Source organism: Protopterus annectens, chromosome 3.part0 (genome assembly GCF_019279795.1).
Source record: "Protopterus annectens isolate FY-2018-M chromosome 3.part0, PAN1.0, whole genome shotgun sequence".
Lineage (NCBI taxonomy): Eukaryota > Metazoa > Chordata > Ceratodontiformes > Protopteridae > Protopterus > Protopterus annectens.
In genome coordinates, this window is record NC_056731.1 from 1,882,052,670 (window position 1) to 1,882,075,770 (window position 23,101).

At 42.0% G+C, this 23,101-nt stretch overlaps 1 protein-coding gene across 2 annotated transcripts in view; it reads left to right on the forward strand.

The window, feature by feature from the left end:
* The window catches only part of LOC122797152, a 457,322-nt gene that overhangs the window by 168,699 nt on the left and 265,522 nt on the right, over positions 1 to 23,101 (forward strand). The window lies entirely within an intron of this gene.

Below are 23,101 nucleotides of genomic sequence, written 5' to 3' on the forward strand. Positions count from 1 at the left end.
CTGTGTGCAAAACCATCATGTAACGTAATGTGTTCAACAAATCGAACACATGATTTAAACTGTTCTAACACCCACATATATTAAATAATATAGCAATAACCCATGCCTGGGTGTGGGTAATGCTGGATTTACCCACGGTTGGTGTGTTTGGTCATGGGTTAATGCTATTATACAATGATATTATTTAAGAAAAAAAAATTACTTTTCTTAAATAATGGCATTGTATAATGCCTCCTTGCTGCCCTTCCGCAGCTGTCTGGATATTCTGCGGCAGTTCTGATGTACTGCACATGCGTATATTTATGCAGTACATCAGAGCTGTGGGCAAAAGCAATGGAGAAAGCAAGATCTCCGTTGCTTTTTACAGCCTGTCTTGCTATGTTAAATGAGTTTAACATAGCGAGACAGCTTTAAAAAAAGCAACGGAGAATCTCTGTTGCTTGTTTTAAAGCTGTCTCGCTAGTTTAAACCCATTTAACATAGCGAGACAGTTTTGAAAAAAGCAACGGAGAAAGCAAGATCTCCGTTGCTTTTTAAAGTGTCTCGTTATGTTAAATGGGTTTAACATAGCGAGACAACTTTAAAAAAAGCAACTGAGATGCTCCGTTGCTTTTTTTAAAAGCTGTCTCCCTATGTTAAACTCGTTTAACATGGCGAGACAGGTTGTAACAAGCAACGGAGATCTTGCGTAAAAAAAAAAAAAAAAAAGAGTTATACTAATGGAAAGAGTCCGGGCGACCGGACCTTTTTCCATTACTATAACTCTGATTTACAACGTGCACGTTTTGGAATATTAATGGGGGGGGGGTCGTTGTATAATTATTAATATTTACTGTGTGAAATGTGTTTACTTATAAAGAATAGTACTGTAAAAAAAAAAATATATATATATATATATATATATATACACACACACACACACACACACACATACATACACACACACACACATATATATATATATATATATATATATATATATATATATATATAGCAGCTGCGGCAAAAGAGCCATGCATAAAAGGTCACCAATAGATAAGAGACCACCTTGATGCATTACAATGCATACATGTTATACAATTCAATAAAAAATACAAAGTACACATTTTACATATAAAAATATATAAAAAACATAAAAATCAATAGTATATATCTGAACAACTAATTCATGTTCCCACATGTTGGTAAGACAGATAGAAGGCTATGTGAGAGGGTGTATGAAAATCTTTATTATATAAAGAAAGGCATATTAAAAAATGCATTAGCCAAACATGTTAGTGACTTTCCCCACCATACAATTTTTATTTAAGGCGGTAGACTGTATTCAAAATGATAGTCTAGGGGCCCCTTACTCTGTACGTTTAGAAATAATAGAACTGTATTGGCAACTTCGTACCAATGCTTGTTCATTCCCAGGCCATGAGACTTGCTCCATAGATCCCATTTTAAAATGAAGAGTTAGACCAGGTAACAGTCAGGTTCTCTACATTATATTACATTTTAATTTTTATATTTATATCTATTCCTAATTTCATTTACACACATTATATTAATTAAATGTGTATATATATATATATATATATATATATATATATATATATATATATACTTAATATATTAGTTGCTTACATCACAAAGCTTGAAGGTTTTTATACATTTTTATAGGTAAAATGTGTATTCTGATATTTATTAAATGTAAATATATTTATTATATCTGTTACTTACACCACAAAACTTGAAGGTGTATATGCCTTTACTTTGTGGGAACATGAATTAGTTGCCCAGATATATACTATTGATTTTTATGTTTTTTTTATATATTTTTATTTGTAAAATGTGTACTTTGTATTTTTTATTGAACTGTATAACATGTATGTATTGTAATGCATCAAGGTGTTCTCTTATCTGTTGGTGACGTTTTAGGCATGGCTCTTTTGCCGCAGCTGCTATATATATATATATATATATATATATATATATATATATATATATTTTTTTTTTTTATTTATTTTTTTACAGCACTATTCTTTATAAGTAAACACATTTCACACAGTAAATATTAATAATTATTTAATATATGTGGGTGTTAGAATAGTTTAAATCATGTGTTTGATTTGTTGAACACATTGCGTTACATGATGGTTTTGCACACAGTGTTAATGCCTGCATCTTTTACTTTAACTACTAATTTAAAACACCAACTGTTACTTTGATTTTAATTGCATCAGTTATGTGTGGTCCTATCAAATGTAGGACAGGCTTATTTAAACAGCAGTTGAGAACATTTGTTTGTCTGAAGAAGTCCCACTACTTAGCGGGACGAAAAGCTCTTTACAGGTACTGTGTTTCATTAAATAAATTTCCTTTGCTTCAAGAACAGCGTTGATATTTGTTGCATTCATGTGTTGGAGTATCCTGGTGCAATTCTCAGCACTTTTTGTATTTTTCCTGGTTTGTTTTCGTCTGGGGGGTGAAAGTTTAATAAGATTGTAAAGGAAATTATGAATTATATGTAAATGTATTTGTATATCTAAATATTTATACATTTGTAAATATGTAAATATTTTGTAAATAAGAGCTATTTTTGTATATAATAAGTACCCCTACTCTTTTCAGTAACTGCTGTGGGATCTTTTACATCCACCTGAGCTACAACCAACTGAAGCAGATGGAACCTTGGTTTAATATCTCATCCAAAGGAGAACACACTCAGGAATGTGGCATCCCCTTATGCTACACTGTGCTGTCTGTAGTTGATGTACCTGGTGTAGGAACAGAACTCACAGCCTTCTACTCCAGAGGCAGGTGTGCTACTTGTTGCACCAGTGACACTGCTCATAAATTAGGTGTGATAAAGATGTTGGTGAGATAGGGGCAAAGTAGATCCTGAGGGTACTATTGGAGAGAAAGCTGTATCCCAACTGACTGGAGAATAGGCATTCTAGTGCCAATGTACAAGGACAAAGGGGACATTCACAACTGTGAGCAGTACAGAGGCATCAAACACCTGTCACATTGCATGAATGTTCTAGAGAGGATGATTGATAAATGAATACGCAGAGTAGTGGAAAGTAAGATGAGAGATAAGCAGCTCATATTCGGATCAGAATGGAAGACAACTGACTCAGTGTTTGCTGTGAGAGATACTTGAGATGAAGCTAGAAATGAGGAAAGAGTCCTAGACATTCCTAGATTTAGAGAAAGCATATGACAGGGTCCCAAGAAAGCTGATTTGGGCAGACCTGCATTGTTTTGAAGTCCCAGAAACATTGGTAGAATTAGTGCAGGCTATGTACAAGGACCCAGTGACTCAATTATGGGTAATGCTTGGTCTCACAGATTGGTTCCCATTAGGAGTGGGTGTGCATCAGTGTTCAGGTTAGAGCCCACTGCTATTCATACTCATGATGGACTACATTAGCAAACAGTTTGGAGGGGACAGATTAACAAAGCTGTTGTATGCAGATTTTTTATTTATTTTTATTTTACATTTGTTAACCGGGCTGGTCCTGCTGGATACATGTCCATTTTCAGAGGTGGCCCGAGGAGAAAAGCTCCACTATCTAATACAAAGTAATAAAAGTACATTCAAATTACATAGGCAGTTTGAGAGACAGCTAAAACAGACATTTAAAATACATTGGGAGATTAATACACATCTACAAACAGCCATTTGGCAAGTTTTACAGTAAGAGAATACAAAAAGTAATTAAAATTTCTTTGGAAAAAGCTTATGCAATAAAGACATTAGTAATTAAGTATTTTGAAGGCTAAAACAAAGTTATTAGAAAGTAGTAGCTTGGAGTTAATAGAGTTGATTTCTTAGGTAGAAAAGAGAAGCAATGGAAAAGTAGCGTTGGATGACAGTGCAGAGGATGCAGGAGACGATATGTGCTCAGCTAGGGAAGTTACATGAGCAAAGCCAGTGATTGGTTAGGAAATGTTTTAGTTGAGTTTTAAACAGTGTAATAGAAGTTTGGGCTATGAGGTCAGGAGGAAGTTGATTCCAGTCTTTACCAACTGAGTTGGAAAATATAGAGTCACCTGCTGTATTTTTTGCTAGAGAAGTTTGAATCAGTAATTTATTGGAGGAGCGTAGGGTTTTTAGGTTATTATAGGGTTTTATCAGAGTAGAGAGCATTGGTATGTTATCTGGGTGGTGGAGGGCTTTATGGGCGATTGTAAGTTGGTAGTATTTAATTAGGTGAGGTAACTCAAGCCATCCTAGGTTATGGAGGTTTAGGCAGTGATGTGTTTTATATGGAGATGCAGTGGCAAATTTAGCAATGTTGCTGTAGGTTGTTGTAAGCCTATTGATGTTATGTTTAGAAAGATTAGTGTAAATGGGGGATGCATATAGTAGAGTAGAGAGAAGATATGTTCTGGCTATGGTAGTTCTTGCTTCAGGTGTTAAGAAAGGTTTGATTCTATAGAGAGAACCTAGTTTTTTTATTAGTTGCTTTTATGATAGAGTTTATGTGTACATCAAATTTCAGTTGGTTATCAATAGTAACTCCTAAGAGTTTGGTTGTTTGGTCTGGAGAGATAAGGGTGCCATTGTTAGAAGTGAGTGTGAAATTAATAGGGGGAGACAGGTGTGTGGGTGGAAAGATGAGAAGTTTAGTCTTCTTAGGGTTTAAGAGAAGGCAGTGATTGGAGAACCATTGTTCAATAGTGTTAAAGGTCTTTTGAGTAAGTGAGTGGAGGTCAGCTTGGGTTGTGGTGGTTCAGATGATGGTGGTGTCATCGGCGTACTGAATGCAAGGAGTTTGTGGGGTAGCAAGGTTCAGGTCGTTAATAAAAATGGAAAATAAAAGAGAACCTAAGATAGAGCCCTGAGGTACTCCTAAATTGGTGGGGAGAAGTTCGGAAAGATTGTTGTTCCATAAAACAGCTTGCTTCCGATCATGAAGATAGGAAGTAAACCAGTTTAAGGCTACGTCATTGAGAGACAGAGATTTTAAACAATATAGGAGGAGTTGGTGGTTCACCATGTCAAAGGCTTTTGACAGGTCGACAAAGAATGCTGATGAAAGAAGATTGTTATTCCGGTTCATATTAATAGAGTCAATGAAGGATATTAAGGCTGTGGTAGTGCTGTGGTAGGGACGAAAGCCATGTTGGCAATTAGCTAGGAGATTATTTGATAGCAGGTGATTTAAAAGCTGTTTATGGATGCATTTCTCCATTATTTTAGCAGTAGGAGATAGCAGTGCTATGGGGCGGTAGTTAGAGTATTCAAGTGAATCGCCCCCTTTGAAGAGAGGGATGATATGGGAGATTTTCCAAAGTGAGGGTATGGTACTTTCTTTTATGGTTCTGTTGATTAGAATAGAGATAGGGAAGGCAATAGCTTTAGCACCTAGCTGGAGATATTCAGCTGGCAATTTGTCAGCTGAGGGCGTTGAGGGTTTGAGTTTCTGAAGTAAATGTAGAATATAGAAGGTGGGTATGGGTTTCAGAAGAAATGGAGGTGGAGTGCAGCTAGTGTTCTGTAATAATGAGGGGTCGGGGCTTTGTTGGTTTGCAAGATGAAGTATGGTTGATGTAAAGAAATTATTAAATGCATTAGCTGTTTGTAGGGGAGAGTCAGGGGAGGAGCCGAGAGGGCTGGGAGTTTTGACCTTGCCTGGGGATAGTAGGGAGTTAATTGATTTCCAAAATTTGTGTGGTTGGTGGTGGGATGATTGCTGTAGCTGGGTATAATAGTTCCTTTTATCTTGTATGACAGCAAGCTTAGTCATGTTCCTTTTTTGTTTGAAGCTAATGTGATCAAAAGAGTCTTTAGTGGTTCGCCATTTGCACCAGGCTTTATTCCTACTAAGGATAAGTTGTTTGGTATTGTTTGAAAGCCATGGAGCTGTTATAGATTTCATTCATATTGAGCGGGTAGGCGCATGGTGATCAAGAATAGTTAGAAAAGTATTATTAAAGTGGTTAACAGCTTCATCTATAGGGAGAGTTTTTAGAGGTGACCAGTTGATTAAGCTGAGTTCATTCTGAAACTGTTGAAGGTTAAAGTGTTTTTTGCTGCGAGATAAGCGAGTTAGGGGGGGTGTTGTTAGATGGGTTTTGTGCCTAGTGATGTATGTGAGAGAGTGGACACTAAGGTCGTCTGGGAGGGTACCTGTTGAGTACTTAATTTGGGGACTATTAATCAAGATCCAGTCGAGTATGGTTTCTTTGTTATTGTTTTTATTAGTTCTAGTTGTGGAGTTAATGGTTTGATGAAATCCATGTAAGTTAATATTGGTAGTTGGATTAGCTTGTTTGCATAAGTTCCAATCAATATTAAAGTTGCCTAGTATTATTGTTTCTTGAAGGAGATTTATTGAGAACCAGTTTAGTAGGTCTTCTAATATGGGGGAATTATTGCCTGGAGGAAGATAAGTACATATGATATTAATGGTCTTGTGAGCGTTTAGGGAGAGTTTGGCCATAAGTAGTTCAACATTAGAGTCATGAGGTGGGGTAAGGGCTGATTTACTTATTTCTAGTCCAGTTTTGAAAAGTATAGCTACTCCTCCCCCTTTTTTCTTAAGACGGTCTTGTCTTAGGATGTTATAGCCAGGGGGGATAATTTTGTTATCCTTTATTGAGGGTTTAAACCAGGTTTCAGTAAGGCAGAGAATGTCATACTGCTGAATTTCGAGTAGGGCATGAAGAGCAGGAAGTTTGTTACATATACTACGGATGTTTAGATGAGCAATTGTAAGAGATTTTGGAGGTTTAGTATGTGGTGTAGGCAAGGGATTTGAAGTTTGGGAATTTGGGGATGGTATGTCTATGTTAGGGCCTGGGTTGGGGTGGATGTCCCCATCAATTAATGATAAACCATGAATAAGGTTAGTTAGTTGTGAGGGTTTGATGCAGTACCAGTGTTTTGTGAGTTCAAGAATGAGGTATTTGATGTGTGAGACGCGATGATATTTAGGTTCAAGATATAAGTTGTTGTATGTGGGACAGCTATGGTTTGTGAGTGTGGTTGTGGGGGTAGCTAGGGTATGTTTGTGTGGAGTAGAAAAGGTTGAATATAAAGGTAGCTCATAGTAGATTATTAAGTAGGTAGAGGTAAGAGTAGTTAGAAGGGTTAGTGTTAGGAGAGGAAGGTGATTGTAGGACATGTTGAGGTGAGTGGGGATAGTATAAGATAGGTATATGTGCAGAGAGGGAAGGGTGGATAAGGGAGGAGTCTGCTATGTAATGGGCGGAGAGAAGAGAATGAACTGATTGGCTAGGGAGTATGGTGGGTGTGGTTATGTGGGGATAAGTGTAGAGGTCCCTGGGGCGGGTGAGATTTGGGGGCAGGGAGTGGAGCGGAGTGAGCCCGAAGGGCGAACGGAGCGGGTTGAGCCAGAGGAGTATGAAATCGCTGAGAGGAAACAATCAGTCAAGTGTAGAAACAGCAGGTAAGTTATAACTGGTAGAATAATATTAAGAGGTTTGGTATTTTCTAGGCAGAGCTATAGTAGGCAGGTTAAGATCAGGATAGTGTAGGCAGGGGAGAGGGATGGAGAATATATTAGAGTACAGATTCAGGTAGAAGGCTGAAAACAGTAAGTTAGGCAAAGAGTCAGAAGAGAAGGAATGAGCAGTGTAAAGGGCAGCGTAGAAGGTAAAGTTATAGGAATAGCAGTAGGAAATTCAGTAGAAGTCAAAGGAGGATAGGCAGGAATACAAGTGATAGTAATAGCAGAGTAGGAATAAGGGTCTGGGCAGCAAGATATAGGGACAGTTGCTGGCTGCTGGTAGACCTGGGCAGATAGGTAGGCTAGGTACACAGGTTGAGTATTCAGGGACATATATATAGCTTAAACATACTTAGGCAGTCTTTCTTTGTGATATCACTTGTTCCCCAAACAAAGTCTGGTAAATGGGATTAGATTGGGCAGTTTATTTATTTATTTTTATTTATTTAACATTTGTTGACCGGGAATGTCTGACTAGGTTCCACAGAGCCTGTTTTCAGCGGAGGCCCGGGGAGAAATGCTCCAGATGCATGTCTTTTCAGTTCAGGTCTTCAAGGAGGGCCAAGCTTCTGTTATATGTTATAGCTGGGTCCCGTTAGAAGGGTAGTTAAAATTTAGGCAGTCTTTCTTTGTGATATCACTTGTTCCCCAAACAAAGTCTGGTAAATGGGATTAGATTGGGCAGTTCAGGTCTTCAAGGAGGGCCAAGCTTCTGTTATATGTTATAGCTGGGTCCCGTTAGAAGGGTAGTTAAAATTTAGGCAGTCTTTCTTTGTGATATCACTTGTTCCCCAAACAAAGTCTGGTAAATGGGATTAGATTGGGCAGTTCAGATCTTCAAGGAGGGCCAAGCTTCTGTTATATGTTATAGCTGGGTCCCGTTAGAAGGGTAGTTAAAATTTAGGCAGTCTTTCTTTGTGATATCACTTGTTCCCCAAACAAAGTCTGGTAAATGGGATTAGATTGGGCAGTTCAGGTCTTCAAGGAGGGCCAAGCTTCTGTTATATGTTATAGCTGGGTCCCGTTAGAAGGGTAGTTAAAATTTAGGCAGTCTTTCTTTGTGATATCACTTGTTCCCCAAACAAAGTCTGGTAAATGGGATTAGATTGGGCAGTTCAGGTCTTCAAGGAGGGCCAAGCTTCTGTTATATGTTATAGCTGGGTCCCGTTAGAAGGGTAGTTAAAATTTAGGCAGTCTTTCTTTGTGATATCACTTGCAGATGATATGTGGCATTACAGGCAGACTCTGAGCAAGAACTTCAGCAAAGGATAGGGAAATGGAATGTAAACAGAAGGCACATGGGATGAAACTGAGTACAGATAAGAGAGTTGTACTGGCTGCAAATGGAGACATCAGAAGCTGAGAACTGAGATAGAATGGAAAACAGTGGAATAGCTTCAAATGTAGAACAGTGTGTGTGTGTGTGCTGTGTCTTTAAGAAGCATTTCAAGGACTGAATGTGCCTATATAAATATCGAGCATGTGCTATACTCATTGCCACTTTGAGAGTGCAGCCAGAGAGTGAACATGTATGAGTGTGATAGCTAGTTTGTTTATAACTTTATCAGCCAGAGAGTGAACATGTATGAGTGTGATAGCTAGTTTGTTTATAACTTTATTTGCCAGAGAGTGAACATGTATGAGTGTAATAGCTAGTTTGTGTATAACTTTATCAGCCAGAGAGTGATCATGTATGAGTGTAATAGCTAGTTTGTTTATAACATTATCTGCCAGAGAGTGAACATGTATGAGTGTAATAGCTAGTTTGTTTATAACTTTATCTGCCAGAGAGTGAACATGTATGAGTGTGATAGCTAGTTTGTTTATAACTGTATCTGCCAGAGAGTGAACATGTATGAGTGTGATAGCTAGTTTGTTTATACCTTTATCTGCCAGAATGTGAATATGTATGAGTGTGATAGCTAGTTTGTTTATACCTTTATCTGCCAGAGAGTGAACATGTATGAGTGTAATAGCTAGTTTGTTTATAACTTTATCTGCCAGAGAGTGAACATGTATGAGTGTAATAGCTAGTTTGTTTATAACTTTATCTGCCAGAGAGAGAACATGTATGAGTGTGATAGCTAGTTTGTTTATAACTTTATCAGCCAGAGAGTGAACATGTATGAATGTAATAGCTAGTTTGTTTATAACATTATCTGCCAGAGAGTGAACATGTATGAGTGTAATAGCTAGTTTGTTTATAACATTATCTGCCAGAGAGTGAACATGTATGAGTGTGATAGCTAGTTTGTTTATAACTTTATCAGCCAGAGAGTGAACATGTATGAGTGTGATAGCTAGTTTGCTTATAACATTATCTGCCAGAGAATGAACATGTATGAGTGTAATAGCTAGTTTGTTTATAACTTTATCTGCCAGAGAGTGAACATGTATGAGTGTGATAGCTAGTTTGTTTATAACTTTATCTGCCAGAGAGTGAACATGTATGAGTGTGATACCTAGTTTGTTTATACCTTTATCTGCCAGAGTGTGAATATGTATGAGTGTGATAGCTAGTTTGTTTATACCTTTATCTGCCAGAATGAACATGTATGAGTGTGGTAGCTAGTTTGTTTATACCTTTATCTGCCAGAGTGAACATGTATGAGTGTGATAGCTAGTTTGTTTATACCTTTATCTGCTAGAGAGTGAACATGTATGAGTGTGATAGCTAGTTTGTTTATAACTTTATCTGCCAGAGAGTGAACATGTATGAGTGTGATAGCTAGTTTGTTTATAACTTTATCAGCCAGAGAGTGAACATGTATGAGTGTGATAGCTAGTTTGTTTATAACTTTATCAGCCAGAGAGTGAACATGTATGAGTGTAATAGCTAGTTTGTTTATAACTTTATCAGCCAGAGAGTGAACATGTATGAGTGTAATAGCTAGTTTGTTTATAACTTTATCTGCCAGAGAGAGAACATGTATGAGTGTGATAGCTAGTTTGTTTATAACTTTATCTGCCAGAGAGAGAACATGTATGAGTGTGATAGCTAGTTTGTTTATAACTTTATCAGCCAGAGAGTGAACATGTATGAGTGTAATAGCTAGTTTGTTTATAACATTATCTGCCAGAGAGTGAACATGTATGAGTGTAATAGCTAGTTTGTTTATAACATTATCTGCCAGAGAGTGAACATGTATGAGTGTGATAGCTAGTTTGTTTATAACTTTATCAGCCAGAGAGTGAACATGTATGAGTGTGATAGCTAGTTTGCTTATAACATTATCTGCCAGAGAATGAACATGTATGAGTGTAATAGCTAGTTTGTTTATAACTTTATCTGCCAGAGAGTGAACATGTATGAGTGTGATAGCTAGTTTGTTTATAACTTTATCTGCCAGAGAGTGAACATGTATGAGTGTGATACCTAGTTTGTTTATACCTTTATCTGCCAGAGTGTGAATATGTATGAGTGTGATAGCTAGTTTGTTTATACCTTTATCTGCCAGAATGAACATGTATGAGTGTGGTAGCTAGTTTGTTTATACCTTTATCTGCCAGAGAGTGAACATGTATGAGTGTGATAGCTAGTTTGTTTATACCTTTATCTGCTAGAGAGTGAACATGTATGAGTGTGATAGCTAGTTTGTTTATAACTTTATCTGCCAGAGAGTGAACATGTATGAGTGTGATAGCTAGTTTGTTTATAACTTTATCAGCCAGAGAGTGAACATGTATGAGTGTGATAGCTAGTTTGTTTATAACTTTATCAGCCAGAGAGTGAACATGTATGAGTGTAATAGCTAGTTTGTTTATAACTTTATCAGCCAGAGAGTGAACATGTATGAGTGTAATAGCTAGTTTGTTTATAACTTTATCTGCCAGAGAGTGAACATATATGAGTGTGATAGCTAGTTTGTTTATAACTTTATCTGCCAGAGTGTGAACATGTATGAGTGTGATAGCTAGTTTGTTTATAACTTTATCTGCCAGAGAGTGAACATGTATGAGTGTAATAGCTAGTTTGTTTATAACTTTATCTGCCAGAGAGTGAACATGTATGAGTGTGATAGCTAGTTTGTTTATAACTTTATTAGCCAGAGAGTGAACATGTATGAGTGTGATAGCTAGTTTGTTTATAACTTTATCTAAGTTACAGTATTCAGCCTGAATCCTGATATGTTTGTACATAATAAAGCTGCTTGAACAAAACCCACAAAGTCTCTATTGTGTCCTGACTAGACGAGTGACACACATATCTGGGAGGGGTGGGTGAGGAGAAAGGAAGTCTGAATGAGGAGGTCAAAGGGGTAGAATCAGAGGGGCTGCAACCAACTGACACAATGTCAGGTGTAGTATATGACATTAGAATGCCAGAGAAGCTGAAAAGTAAGGTGTACAAGATACTTTTGAGACCAGTATTACTAGATGATAAAGACACCTGGGTAGTAAAGGCAGAGTAGTGGAGGAAGTTAGAGGTGATGGAGATGAAGTGCCTGATAGAGGTGGTAGGATGCACACCGTGGGACAAACAAAGAAATGAGGACATAAGAGCAGAAGCCAAAGTAGCTCCATTTGCAGAAAAGGTCAAAGAGAACAGATCACAGTGGTTTGGGCACATGTGCAGAAAATCAGAAGACAGTCTGGCGAAGAAGATTTGGGACAGACCGGAAGAAAACAAAAGGAAACAAGAGGATCCAGCACAGAGGTGGATCTTTTGTTTGAGAGAAGAACCTTCGAGAATCTGACATGATTGTTGAAGAAGGCAGGAAAGTGGTATTGAATGTAGAGAGATGGTGACAGTTGATACAAAACCCCAGCCCCATGTAGAAAACAGGAAAAAGGGGCTGGTAATGCTGATGAGAGACGGCAAATGCACGAGTAACAATGCAGACAGCTCCTTTCCCTTCACCTAATACAAGATAACAGTTGGACTTAAATTGCTTGAGTGGTTAGTATTTTCTGCAAGCCTCACATTTTGAACAGGAATGGGGATAAGGCGCAGTGTTAGTGGATGGAGCATCAGGGTGGTGATCGAATTTCTGACAACAGTGAATAATTGAAAAAAAAATTAAGTTTATAGGTGTTGTCAGTGCTCTTAATTAGTGCAGCACACCTACCTTTGTGTATTTTTAGTGCTGCTTTATACTGTAGATTGGTGTCCAGTATAGGAGTGAACCTGAGATTCAAAGCTGGCTTTGTACAGTATGGTCATACAGAAATGTGTTTCTTTTTTATGGATGTGGGACTGGTCATGATTGTCAGAGGCTGCAGGATTTGCCTAGGTAGCTAAGTGTTTGTGCACTTGATGTCTTGTTTTGTTGCAGAACCAGAACTCATCAGACATGGGAAAGACCCAAACATAGTGAAAGTTTTCACTATGAGGAGAATAAGCCTAAGACAACTTCCCTGCTTAGTTTAGTATAAGCATATTGGTGTCAAGTGGGAATGGAAATCAAACCAGAAGTAGATAAAAATCAGGCAGCAACTGAATGTGTCAAAAAACAAAAGAATATAAGGTGAAGGATCAAAGAAGAAGGCAAGAAATGTGGAAAATGCATAAATACAGTTGCAAACTCTTGGAACAACCTCATGTTGATTAGGATCGAATGCAAGAATGGTTAAGGAGAGGTGAATTTAAACCAAAAGACTAAAAGTTAATATTGGCAGTCCATGTTAATGGACAACATACACTTTGGTTTACAAAGTCCTTTGAACATGTGGGAGAAACAGACAAATATAGGTTTTGTAAAACAGAATTGGAAATAGTTTCACATCTTTTTGCTGGTTGTGATACACTAATGGCAAAAGGACAGTATTGAAAGGAATAATAATGTGGCACGACTATTGCACTGGGGATTGTGCAAACATATTGAAGTAGCTGAAAAAAATGAAAAAATGAGCTACAAAGCATTATAGAAAATGAAGTTTCTATCGCATGCGGTCAGCCATTACCAACAGTTCAAAAAATAGATGTGAGAAAAACAGATATACTGATCCATGAAAAGAAGACAAAAGTAGCATTGATCATTGAAATTGTTACATCTAGTGACTACAATATCCTACATGCAGAGAGACACAAAGTCATAAAATACCAAGATTTGCAGGCAGAAATGAGGAAGAAAGATACCCAGACAGTTCCAGTAGTAGTAGGAGCAACGGGTGTTATAAGAAAGAATTTACAGTCATAGTTAGATGTGTTACTGATATATGCAACTTCATGTGAATTGTAGGAGTCATTACTGGGCACATTGCGGGTGCTGCGAAGAGCACTTCTGGTTAACATCAAAGATTGAAACAGTACTAATTTCATTAACTTTAATCGTACTTTGACTTAGGAATGAGGTCCATTCCCATCATGGTATTCAGAACCCAGAAGACATGGAGAAATTAAAAAAACAGAGAGATCTGAAGTAGTTAACTTCATTTGATCAGCAACCTGTGGGTATCGGATCTGAGCCGGCAGCTTTCCAAGCTAGAGATCCGAGCTCCAAGCTCCTCCCCTTACCCATCATACTCTGCTACCTCCCTCCAGTCCCCAGATCTCATTTGCCGTGGCTTCTTGAAGCACGAGAGATGAGCTCCTGGTGGTTTTTGTGAGTTATTATAGGGTGTTTTTTGCTCTACATTTCTCAGTAAATTGTGTGTGTGTGTGTATTTTTACTATCCCTTAGTATATTTGGGTTAATTTGTTATAGTAGTTTGCTAGTATAGTCTTCCCTTACCCTTATTTGTGTGTGTGTGTGTGCATATTGTCATGGCCGAAGGCCCTAAGGCCATATTTTTTAAATGCTCTGAGTGTGGCCATAAGCTGTCCCCAGCCGATGGCCACACTCAGTCCGTTATTTGCCTGGGGGTTGTCCACTTATCTTCAGGCTGCCAGATTTGTGCAGCCTTTAACCCCCAGGCTTTGAGGGACAGGAGGACTAAGTTAATCCTTGCGGGCCTTCTGCCCCTGGATTCTGCTTCTTCCTCCTCTCCCTCAGTGGCGCCAGCCGCGACTGCAGCTGGTCAGCCAGCTGTTCCTGCTTCCCTGGCCAGGACTCAAAGTCCCTCTGTGGCCCAGGGAGAGAGGGACTCCAGGAAGAAGGAGAGAAAGGACAAGGAGCGTGACAGGGAGAGACATAGGAGCCACAAGTGGCGGGCCGATTCTGCTCCCTCGGCGCCACCGGCTAAGCGGCTCGGTTCTCCCTTGTAGGTTTCCGGGTCTTCCCCCTCTCGGCTCCATTCTCCACGTTTCTCTCCGGAGCTGGAGGAGGAGACCCGGTCACCTTCGAAGTCGTCGAGGCGGTCTTCCCGGTCAGCCTCAATGGCTTCCTCTAGATCTACGAGGAGCCTTTCAGATGCGGACATGGACCGGATGATGCGTCGATTCCTACAGGCCCAAATGCAGATGGGAGTGCTTCTGCCTCCCCCCCTCTGGGGGGGGGGTGCTCGGCCCCTTTCTTTGCCCTCATTGCTCCTTCTCCAATCCATTATCGGGTTTCGGAGCCGTCAGATCTGGGTAGCGTAGGAGCCAGGGAGTTGGCGCCGATAGTGATTGCTTCTTCAACGCCGGCTGTACCCTCGAGTTTGTCGGATCCTTTTTCAGATCTGAGCTCTCGGGGCCGTGAGCCGAGCCTCGGATCCGGATGGGTGAGTGTGTCTTCGGCTCTGATGCAGTTGGAACATACTTCTCTTTCGGGTCCGATCGCTTCGGCTCCGGCACCGATCCACACGTCGGATCCGAGGGCGCTGCTCTCAGATCCTAGGGAGAGCGGGTCCCCTTCGGCTTTCGACATCATGGAGAGGGTCCTTTTGAGGGATTCGAGGCCCCAGGCTCGTGCTACAGATCCACCCACCATTCCTTCGCAGATGGGCCTGTCCTCCATCATCTGGCCCCAGGGACAGCCTGCGGCTACGTCCCAGATGGTTCCCCTAGAGGAACAAGACCTGGTTGGTGAGCCCTCCTCGGACAGCCCCCCCCACCCCGAGGAGGTTCCTCACAAACTAAAGTGTAAAAGGAGGCACTTGGTCTCCCCCGAGCCCCGCACAGAAGACACTGACTTGGAGGAAGGGGAAGGTTCTCCCAGGTCACCCCCCCGAGGATGTCACCTTTGGAGACATCATGGAGATGCTGCGAATTAGAGGGGGTGGTCAGCCCAAAAGCCTTCCTCGGATGAGTCTGTGTTTCTGGAGGCATTTGACGCAGGCTCATCTACCTTTTGGGTGTCCCCTCCGGCCGATCCCCTGGTAGATCTCATAACTACCAGGGCCTGGAAGAAGCTGGACACTAGAGCCGATACCCAGGAGACCAGATAAAATACTTAGCCCCCCGAATGACAGGACTGCGTGGAGCAAAGGGTCCCCAGTAGATGCCATGGTGGTGGCGGCTGCCACCAAGAAGGAACTGACGCAGGATAGTTCCTCGGTACATCCTCCAGACAAGGAGTCTCGGACGATGGACCGCATTGGAAAGCGGATGTTCACTTCAGCCACCTTCTCTGTAAGGGCACTGAACTACTTGGCACATGTGATTCTGCTTCAGCGGGATCTAATCAAAAAGTACGCTGGGTCACCCCCCATAGTCCATGTCAGCCAAGGACAAACAAACCTTCTCGGCACGGATGGCCACTCTAAAGTCTATATCAAATACTTCTATGCGGCTACTCTCCCATGCTACGGAGGGGGCGGCTAGAGCCAGTGGAGCAGGCATCGCTTTATGGCACCATGCCTGGCTCCGTCTTTGCGATTTTGTGGAACCCTTCAAGGTGTCCTTCGCGAATGCTCCCTTTGACGGTTCTACGCTGTTTGGCAAGACCATCCGTGATACTCTACTCCAGGGCGAGAAAGACGGGAAGACATTGTCTGCCATCGGAATGCGCTTCTTGGCTCCTCAAAGGTCCTTTTCCAGGAACCAGAGAGGACAAAAGAAGATGTGGTTCCGGAAATCTCAACAATCCCGTCCCGCTCTGGACCCTTCGTCCTTCAGAGGCAGGGGAGGACAAGGTGGACGCTGGCCCAGAGGCAGAGGGGGGCCAAAGAATTTCGGGTCAAGGGAACCATTTTCCGATCGACCCGCACAGCAACCCTGAGGGGTTACCCGACTGCTCCTCTCTGGAGGCAGTCAGGGGGGCATTTCTCGGAGCACCTAGCACATTGGGAGTCTATCACGACAGATCGCTGGGTGCTCCGAATAATATCCAGAGGTTACTCTATTCCCTTCCTAAATCCTCCCCCTCAGTCGGGGCACCTCCCCGATGTCCCACCCAATCAGAGGGAGGCGGCAGCTTTAGAGATAAAAGACCTGCTAAGAAAAAGAGCCATCCAGCGCGTCCCCCCAGGCCAGTCCGGATCGGGCAATTACTCCAGGTTCTTTTTGGTGCCAAAAAAGACGGGAGACCTAAGGTCAATTCTTGACCTGTCTACATTGAACCTCTCCATTGCCAAAGAGAAATTCCGGATGGTCACCATTCAATCTATTCTCCCCCTGCTGCAGGAGAACGACTGGATGTGCTCCATAGACCTCAAGGATGCGTACTACCACATTCTAATGGACAGGCGATCCAGGAGGTTTCTCCGCTTTCGGTTAGGAGCCAGCCATTACCAATTCAGGGTCCTCCCTTTTGGTCTCACCACAGCCCCCAGGGTGTTCACCAAGATCATGGCAGTTGTAGCGGCCCACCTGAGGCTTCAGGGAATACAGGTCTTTCCTTACCTGGACGACTGGCTCCTCACCGCTCCCACCAGGCATCTACTATGCTCGGCCAGGGATTATTTCCTGTGTTTGGCCCACCTATTGGGGATCACCATAAATTACAAAAAATCGTCCCTTCAGCCTGCTCAGGTACTGGACTTCATAGGGGCCAAAATAGACACGCTTCAATCCAAGGCCTTCTTGACTTTGGACAGACTCCGCAATCTAACTCTACATGTCTTAGCTCTAGTACAGTCTCCGGCCCCACTGGCAGAATTAGTCCTGAGGGATTTAGGGTCTATGGCGGCTGCCATCAGCCTTTCACCCCTAGCCCGCTTGAATATGAGGGTTCTTCAATGGACCTTGCAGGTCCAATGGTACATTCTTCTACATCCGTTGTACTTCCATATTCCTCTCAGCAGGGTTTGCAGGGAATCTCTCCTTTGGTGGCTCCATTCCCGAGAGCTTCGGGAGGGGCGGCCCTTTTTGATGCGTCTACCCCAAGCCATGGTGACCATGGATGCTTCTCGCCTATGGTGGGGGGGGGCATTGCATGGGCAGTACAGTCCAAGGCACGTGGACTCCTACAGAGGCCGTTCTGCATATCAGTGTTCTGGAGATGAGGGCGGTGCTTCTAGCATTGCAGGCTCTTCATGCCCTTCTTCCTCTAGGGACTATTGCAATTCAGTTAGACATGACAGTAGTCTGGTACATCAACAAACAGGGGGGGACCAGGTCTTACCCTCTTTTTGCCGAGAGGCCATGAGAGTTTGGGAGTGGGCGATATCCACCAACCGTTTTCTGCTAGTAACGCACATTCCGGGTCGGTCCAACATTTTAGCAGACAAGCTGAGTCGAACTATCCTCTCACCTTACGAATGGTCTCTGAACCCCTTAGTAGCGAAACAGATCTTCCTCAAATGGGATCAACCTTGCTACGAACTGTTCGCATCACCTTCGAACGCAAAGTGCAGTGAGTTTTTCGCTCTAATCCCTCCACCGGGGGAGAACCCGTGAGACGCTCTGGTTCATGCTTGGCCATCCGTTTTTCTTTATGCTTATCCTCCTCTCCCGTTAATGACAAAATTCTTGCAGAAAGCTCGTCGGTTGGGGAGCAGAGTTATCCTCATAGCCCCATTCTGGCCTCGTCAAACCTGGTTCCCATGCCTTCGGTCTGATCTTATAGCTCCCCCCTGGATCTTAGATCCCATTCCTGATCTCATTTATCACCCTTTGGGATTGAAAACCCCGAACCTGGACAATCTCAAGCTTTCTACTTGGCTGGTCCAGTTCCCTTAGTGGCTAGGACTCCCAGCATCTCGGCTGCAGTTAAATCCATTCTGGTGGCGGCACACAAGCCTTCTACCAGGAAAGTCTACAACAGTAAATGGGAACGTTTTTCTATCTGGGCCTGACATAGGAATTTGGACCCATTTACGGCTCCCATTCCATCAGTACTTGAGTTCTTATCCCACATTTTTCATCAGGGGGCCAGTTCTTCAACTGTGAAGGTTCAAATGGAGGCCCTCTCCCACTTCCACATTGGAGACAATCTTGGCCCCTTAGCTTCTTCTAAGATTTGCAAGGCCTTCTTGAATGGCACTTTTCTTTTAAGACCCCCTGTCAAGAAGGCGGTTCCTCCGTGGGATCTAACCTTAGTTCTATAGGCTCTTACTGGTCCCCCATTTGAACCTGCAGCCTCGGTTGACCTAAAGTATTTGTCTTCGAAAACTGCCTTCTTGATTGCTATTACCTCGGCTAGAAGGGTATCAGAACTTCAGGCCCTTTGTTCTAAACCTCCGTATCTTGTCTTCCATAAGGACAGAATTTCCCTCAGGACTAATCCCTCCTTTTTACCTAAAGTGGCTTCCGAGGCTAACATCAAACAATCCATTAATCTGCCTGTTTTCTTTCCTAACTATCAGAACAAAGGGGAGTACAGACTTCATTTGTTAGATGTGCATAGACAGTTGCACTTTTATTTCCACAGAACTGCTGCCTCTTGTAAATCGGAGCAGCTCTTTGTTTCCTTTGCTAAGCCATCTTTGGGTAAACCAGTAACAAAAGTGATTCTAGCTAGGTGGATATCTCAATGCACTTTACTCATGTACAAAATTTTTGGTCGACCTGAACCCGTGGGGGTTCATGCTCATTCTACACATTCTATGGCTACCTCTGCTGCTTTTTGGTCATGGGTACCCTTGGATGATATTTGTTCTGCGGCTACTTGGGCTTCCTCTCATACCTTTATTTCACATTATAAGTTAGATTTGATATCCAGAGGTAGGGCAGCCTTCGGCTCTGCAGTGCTCCAGAATATCCTTCCTTGAGGACCTCCCAAGTTTTTGGTAGCTGGGGACTCTGTCCCACAGGTTGCTGATCAAATGAAGTTAACTACTTCAGATAAAGAAGTTATGTACTCACCATAACATTCCATCTGAGTAGGTAACTTCATTTGTCAGCAACCGACCCCCCCCCCTCCGTACCCCTAACCTTTAGTTCGTTACCTGAATGATTAATTGTTTCACTCCTGGTAGATATCAGGTTAGGATGTTCAGGTGTATTGTTTTTGGTGCTGTATGATACTCGGGCAAACTCGATCTGAGGACTGGAGGGAGGTAGCAGGGTATTATGGGTAAGGGGAGGAGCTTGGAGCTCGGATCTCTAGCTTGGAAAGCTGCCGGCTCAGATCTGGATCGGATCCGATACCCACATGTTGCTGACAAATGAAGTTACTTACTCAGATGGAACGTTATGGTGAGTACATAACTTCTTTTTCAGATATCTGAATGGATAGATGATGAAATCAGCAAGAAAAGGAGATCCATATTGCTGCAACTGAAAACATCCTCAAGTCTTGGTGAGTACTTTCACATGGTGGACCCTGTTTTCACAAAATCTCACCAAGACAACACTGATATATATAGACTGTATTTTACGTAGCATATATCATGGAGAAAGGGAGAAAGGAATGTTAAAAAATAAACAGCTGGGTGCACAAGTCCCAGGATAAAAAAGTGCCTAGTCCTGCTTTGTGCACTGGTGCCAGGACTGAAAGAAATTGTCAGTGTAGAATTTTCAAGACAGTAAAACACTCCTACAGTGGGGGCTGTAGAATGTAGTAGTCCACAAAAAAATACAAAAACTGACAATCAAATATAAGCCATAAAGATGATAGAGTGGGCTGTTGAGGATGAAGCACAGAAGAGGTTATCAGGGACCTGGGGACCCAGGTTGACAGTGGCCTCTCGTTTGACGCTCACGTTGCTAAAGTGGTTCGAAAGACCTTCTACATTGCCCACCTGATCATGAAGGGATTCACATCCAGATCAAGTGAGGTCATTGTTCCCCTGTACTCTTCACTTATCAGACCAATGATCGAGATAGAGTACAATGCCCCATTCGGGATGTATCTCACCCGACACCTGCAGCAATTGGAGAGACCCCAAAAGTTCCTCACCAAAAGGATAAAGGGACTCCAAAACCTGTCATATGCTGCCAGACTGAAGAAACTCCAACGCTATTCAGTTGCATACTGTCTGCTCAGAGGTGACCTGTGCCTGACATACAAGGCCATGACCAACCGGAATTAATGGACATGCTCCACCTCAAAAAATCCAAATCCACCAAAACCACTAGAGCAAGAGACTTAAACCTTAGCACGGATATAAATAGGACGTGCTGGAGGGATAGATTTATCACCCAGAGACTCCCCATGCTGTGGAATAAAATCCCGGTCCATGTGAGGCAGAGCACCTCGCTGACTTTGTTCAAGAGAAATCTTGACCGGTGGATGGGAGATCGTAGGTTTACCCCGGGAATCATCTCTGTGTCACTACTGGACAGAGGCACAACAAACTAATGGGCACAGTATTTCTAACATAAGGGGCGGCGTAAGCCACATAACTTTGGGCTAGGCTTATAAATGCCCTAGGGCAGTTAGCCTAGTATAAACCTATGAACCTATGAACCTATGAGGAAGAAATTATGTATGGTTACTGTTGTGCAAGAAGCCCAAAATTCCCAGCTAGAAGATATTCAAAAAGATTAAGAGAGAAATTAGAAAAAAACTGTTAGAGGCACTCACCATCTAACTAAACACCCTATTCATAGGTGACGTTAACTACCCCTCTATAGACTAGGAAATGTATATTGCTTCAACCTCACAGGCACAATGCTTCCTGGACTTTATTAACACAAATACCCTGGAACAGAATGTGCACACTGCAACCAGAGGATCATACATACTGGATATGGTACTCACCAACGGGTCTATATTACTTTGTCGAAGTACGTATTTGTTGAATACGTATTCAACGAAGGCTAAACTGTGAAATTCAGTTCAGTGAAGCACAGAACTTTTCCCACAGTTAGGAACCACTTGGCCATCACCACAACTTTGCCCTTTTCCCCACCGTAGTACAATCTCTGAGTTGGTATATACAGTTAGGGAGTGTGGGGGGGAAAGCCCTCCATTTGGGTGGGTGTAATTTAGTGCAGTGTGTGTTCCTAAGTGCTAATCGGTGACTGGTTTCTAACCATGGGAAAACTTCCAGGCTTCACTGAACTGAATTTCACTGTTTATCCTTCGTTGAATATGTATTTCGATTAAATAATATAGACCTCTCACAACACATGGGAGAGCGCTGCTCTCTCACCACTACCGCCATGTGATGTCCTCATTAGTGAGGTTGGATCGCAAAGCTGACTAATCTGAAGTAACAAAATCAACCCAGAAAATCCAGCTAAACCAGTAACAGGAGCTATTTAAAGGCAAAGTACATCCTATTAAGTGACGATTTGTCAAAGTTCAAGGCTCCTCCAACCCTGAGACCACAGCTACCTATGCAGAATTTTTCAATCGCTATACAAATATGTGAATGGCTGCATAGAGGCTGCTGTTTCTACCAGAAATAAACCCAAAACAAACACTAAAAAGAAACCCCACTTCTAGAATCCTCACCTAAACAGGGTGTATAATAAAAGAAGAAAACTTATGAACCAAAATCAGGAAAAGCAACTCCCTTAAGTGCTGTCTTATACAACTAAACAAGAAACTAAGAAGCCTAATTAAGTCCAACAAGCCCAAGTGTGAGGTCAGGATAACCTTGCAGGTTAAGGATAGTCACAAAGCCTTCTTTAACTATGTTCAGAACCTTAGAGGTAACACACAACAGTGTGCTGAACTGGTGGTGAACAGTACCACTTAAATAGATCATCATGACACAGCAAAACTACTAGCTGGTAAATTCAGCTCAAACTGCAACCCCAACCCAACCCAACCCAGCTGTACCTGGTGAAATCCCCTCCAACATTCTTCTCCCAGCAGGGACCAAGTGCTGGCAGCACTTGCTAAAGCTGAGAACAACATCTCCATGGATCCTGAAATGTCCCTGGTTGCCTCCTAAACAGTTTAAAACATGACCTATCAGGACCAGTTGAGATGCTCTTCCAACTACGGCTTTGAAACCGGCTACCTTCCAAGTGAATGGAGGACCACAGCAGTCATTCTCCTCCACAAGGACTGACCATCAGCTGACTCAGGGAACTACAGACCCATCATTCTAACAAGCCTAATATGCAAAGCCATGGAATTATTTATCATGGAAATGATAAACAAGGATATTGGAAACCTTCAAACACTGGGCCCATCCCACTTTGGCTTTAAGGAAAGGTCTTGCCTAATTAACCTGGTGGACTTGTTTAAGATGGTCACCAAGGCAATGGATGAAGGTAAAACGGTGTATACTGTGTATCCTGACCTAGATAAGGCATTTAATACAATACCCCACTTGGGCATTGTTGACAAAGCTCTCTGAGCTAGGAGTAAATCCTTGCATAACTCGCTGGATTGTTGATATAAGAATGACATTTGGTTTTGGTAAGTGTGCAAAAGCAATGTTTAAAGCAAGAAAGTTGCAGTACCAAGAAAATAGTGTAGAACAAGAATATGATATAAAAGAATATGAGTAGGAAGGAGTTTGTAAGTATTTCAGAACTGAAGTGC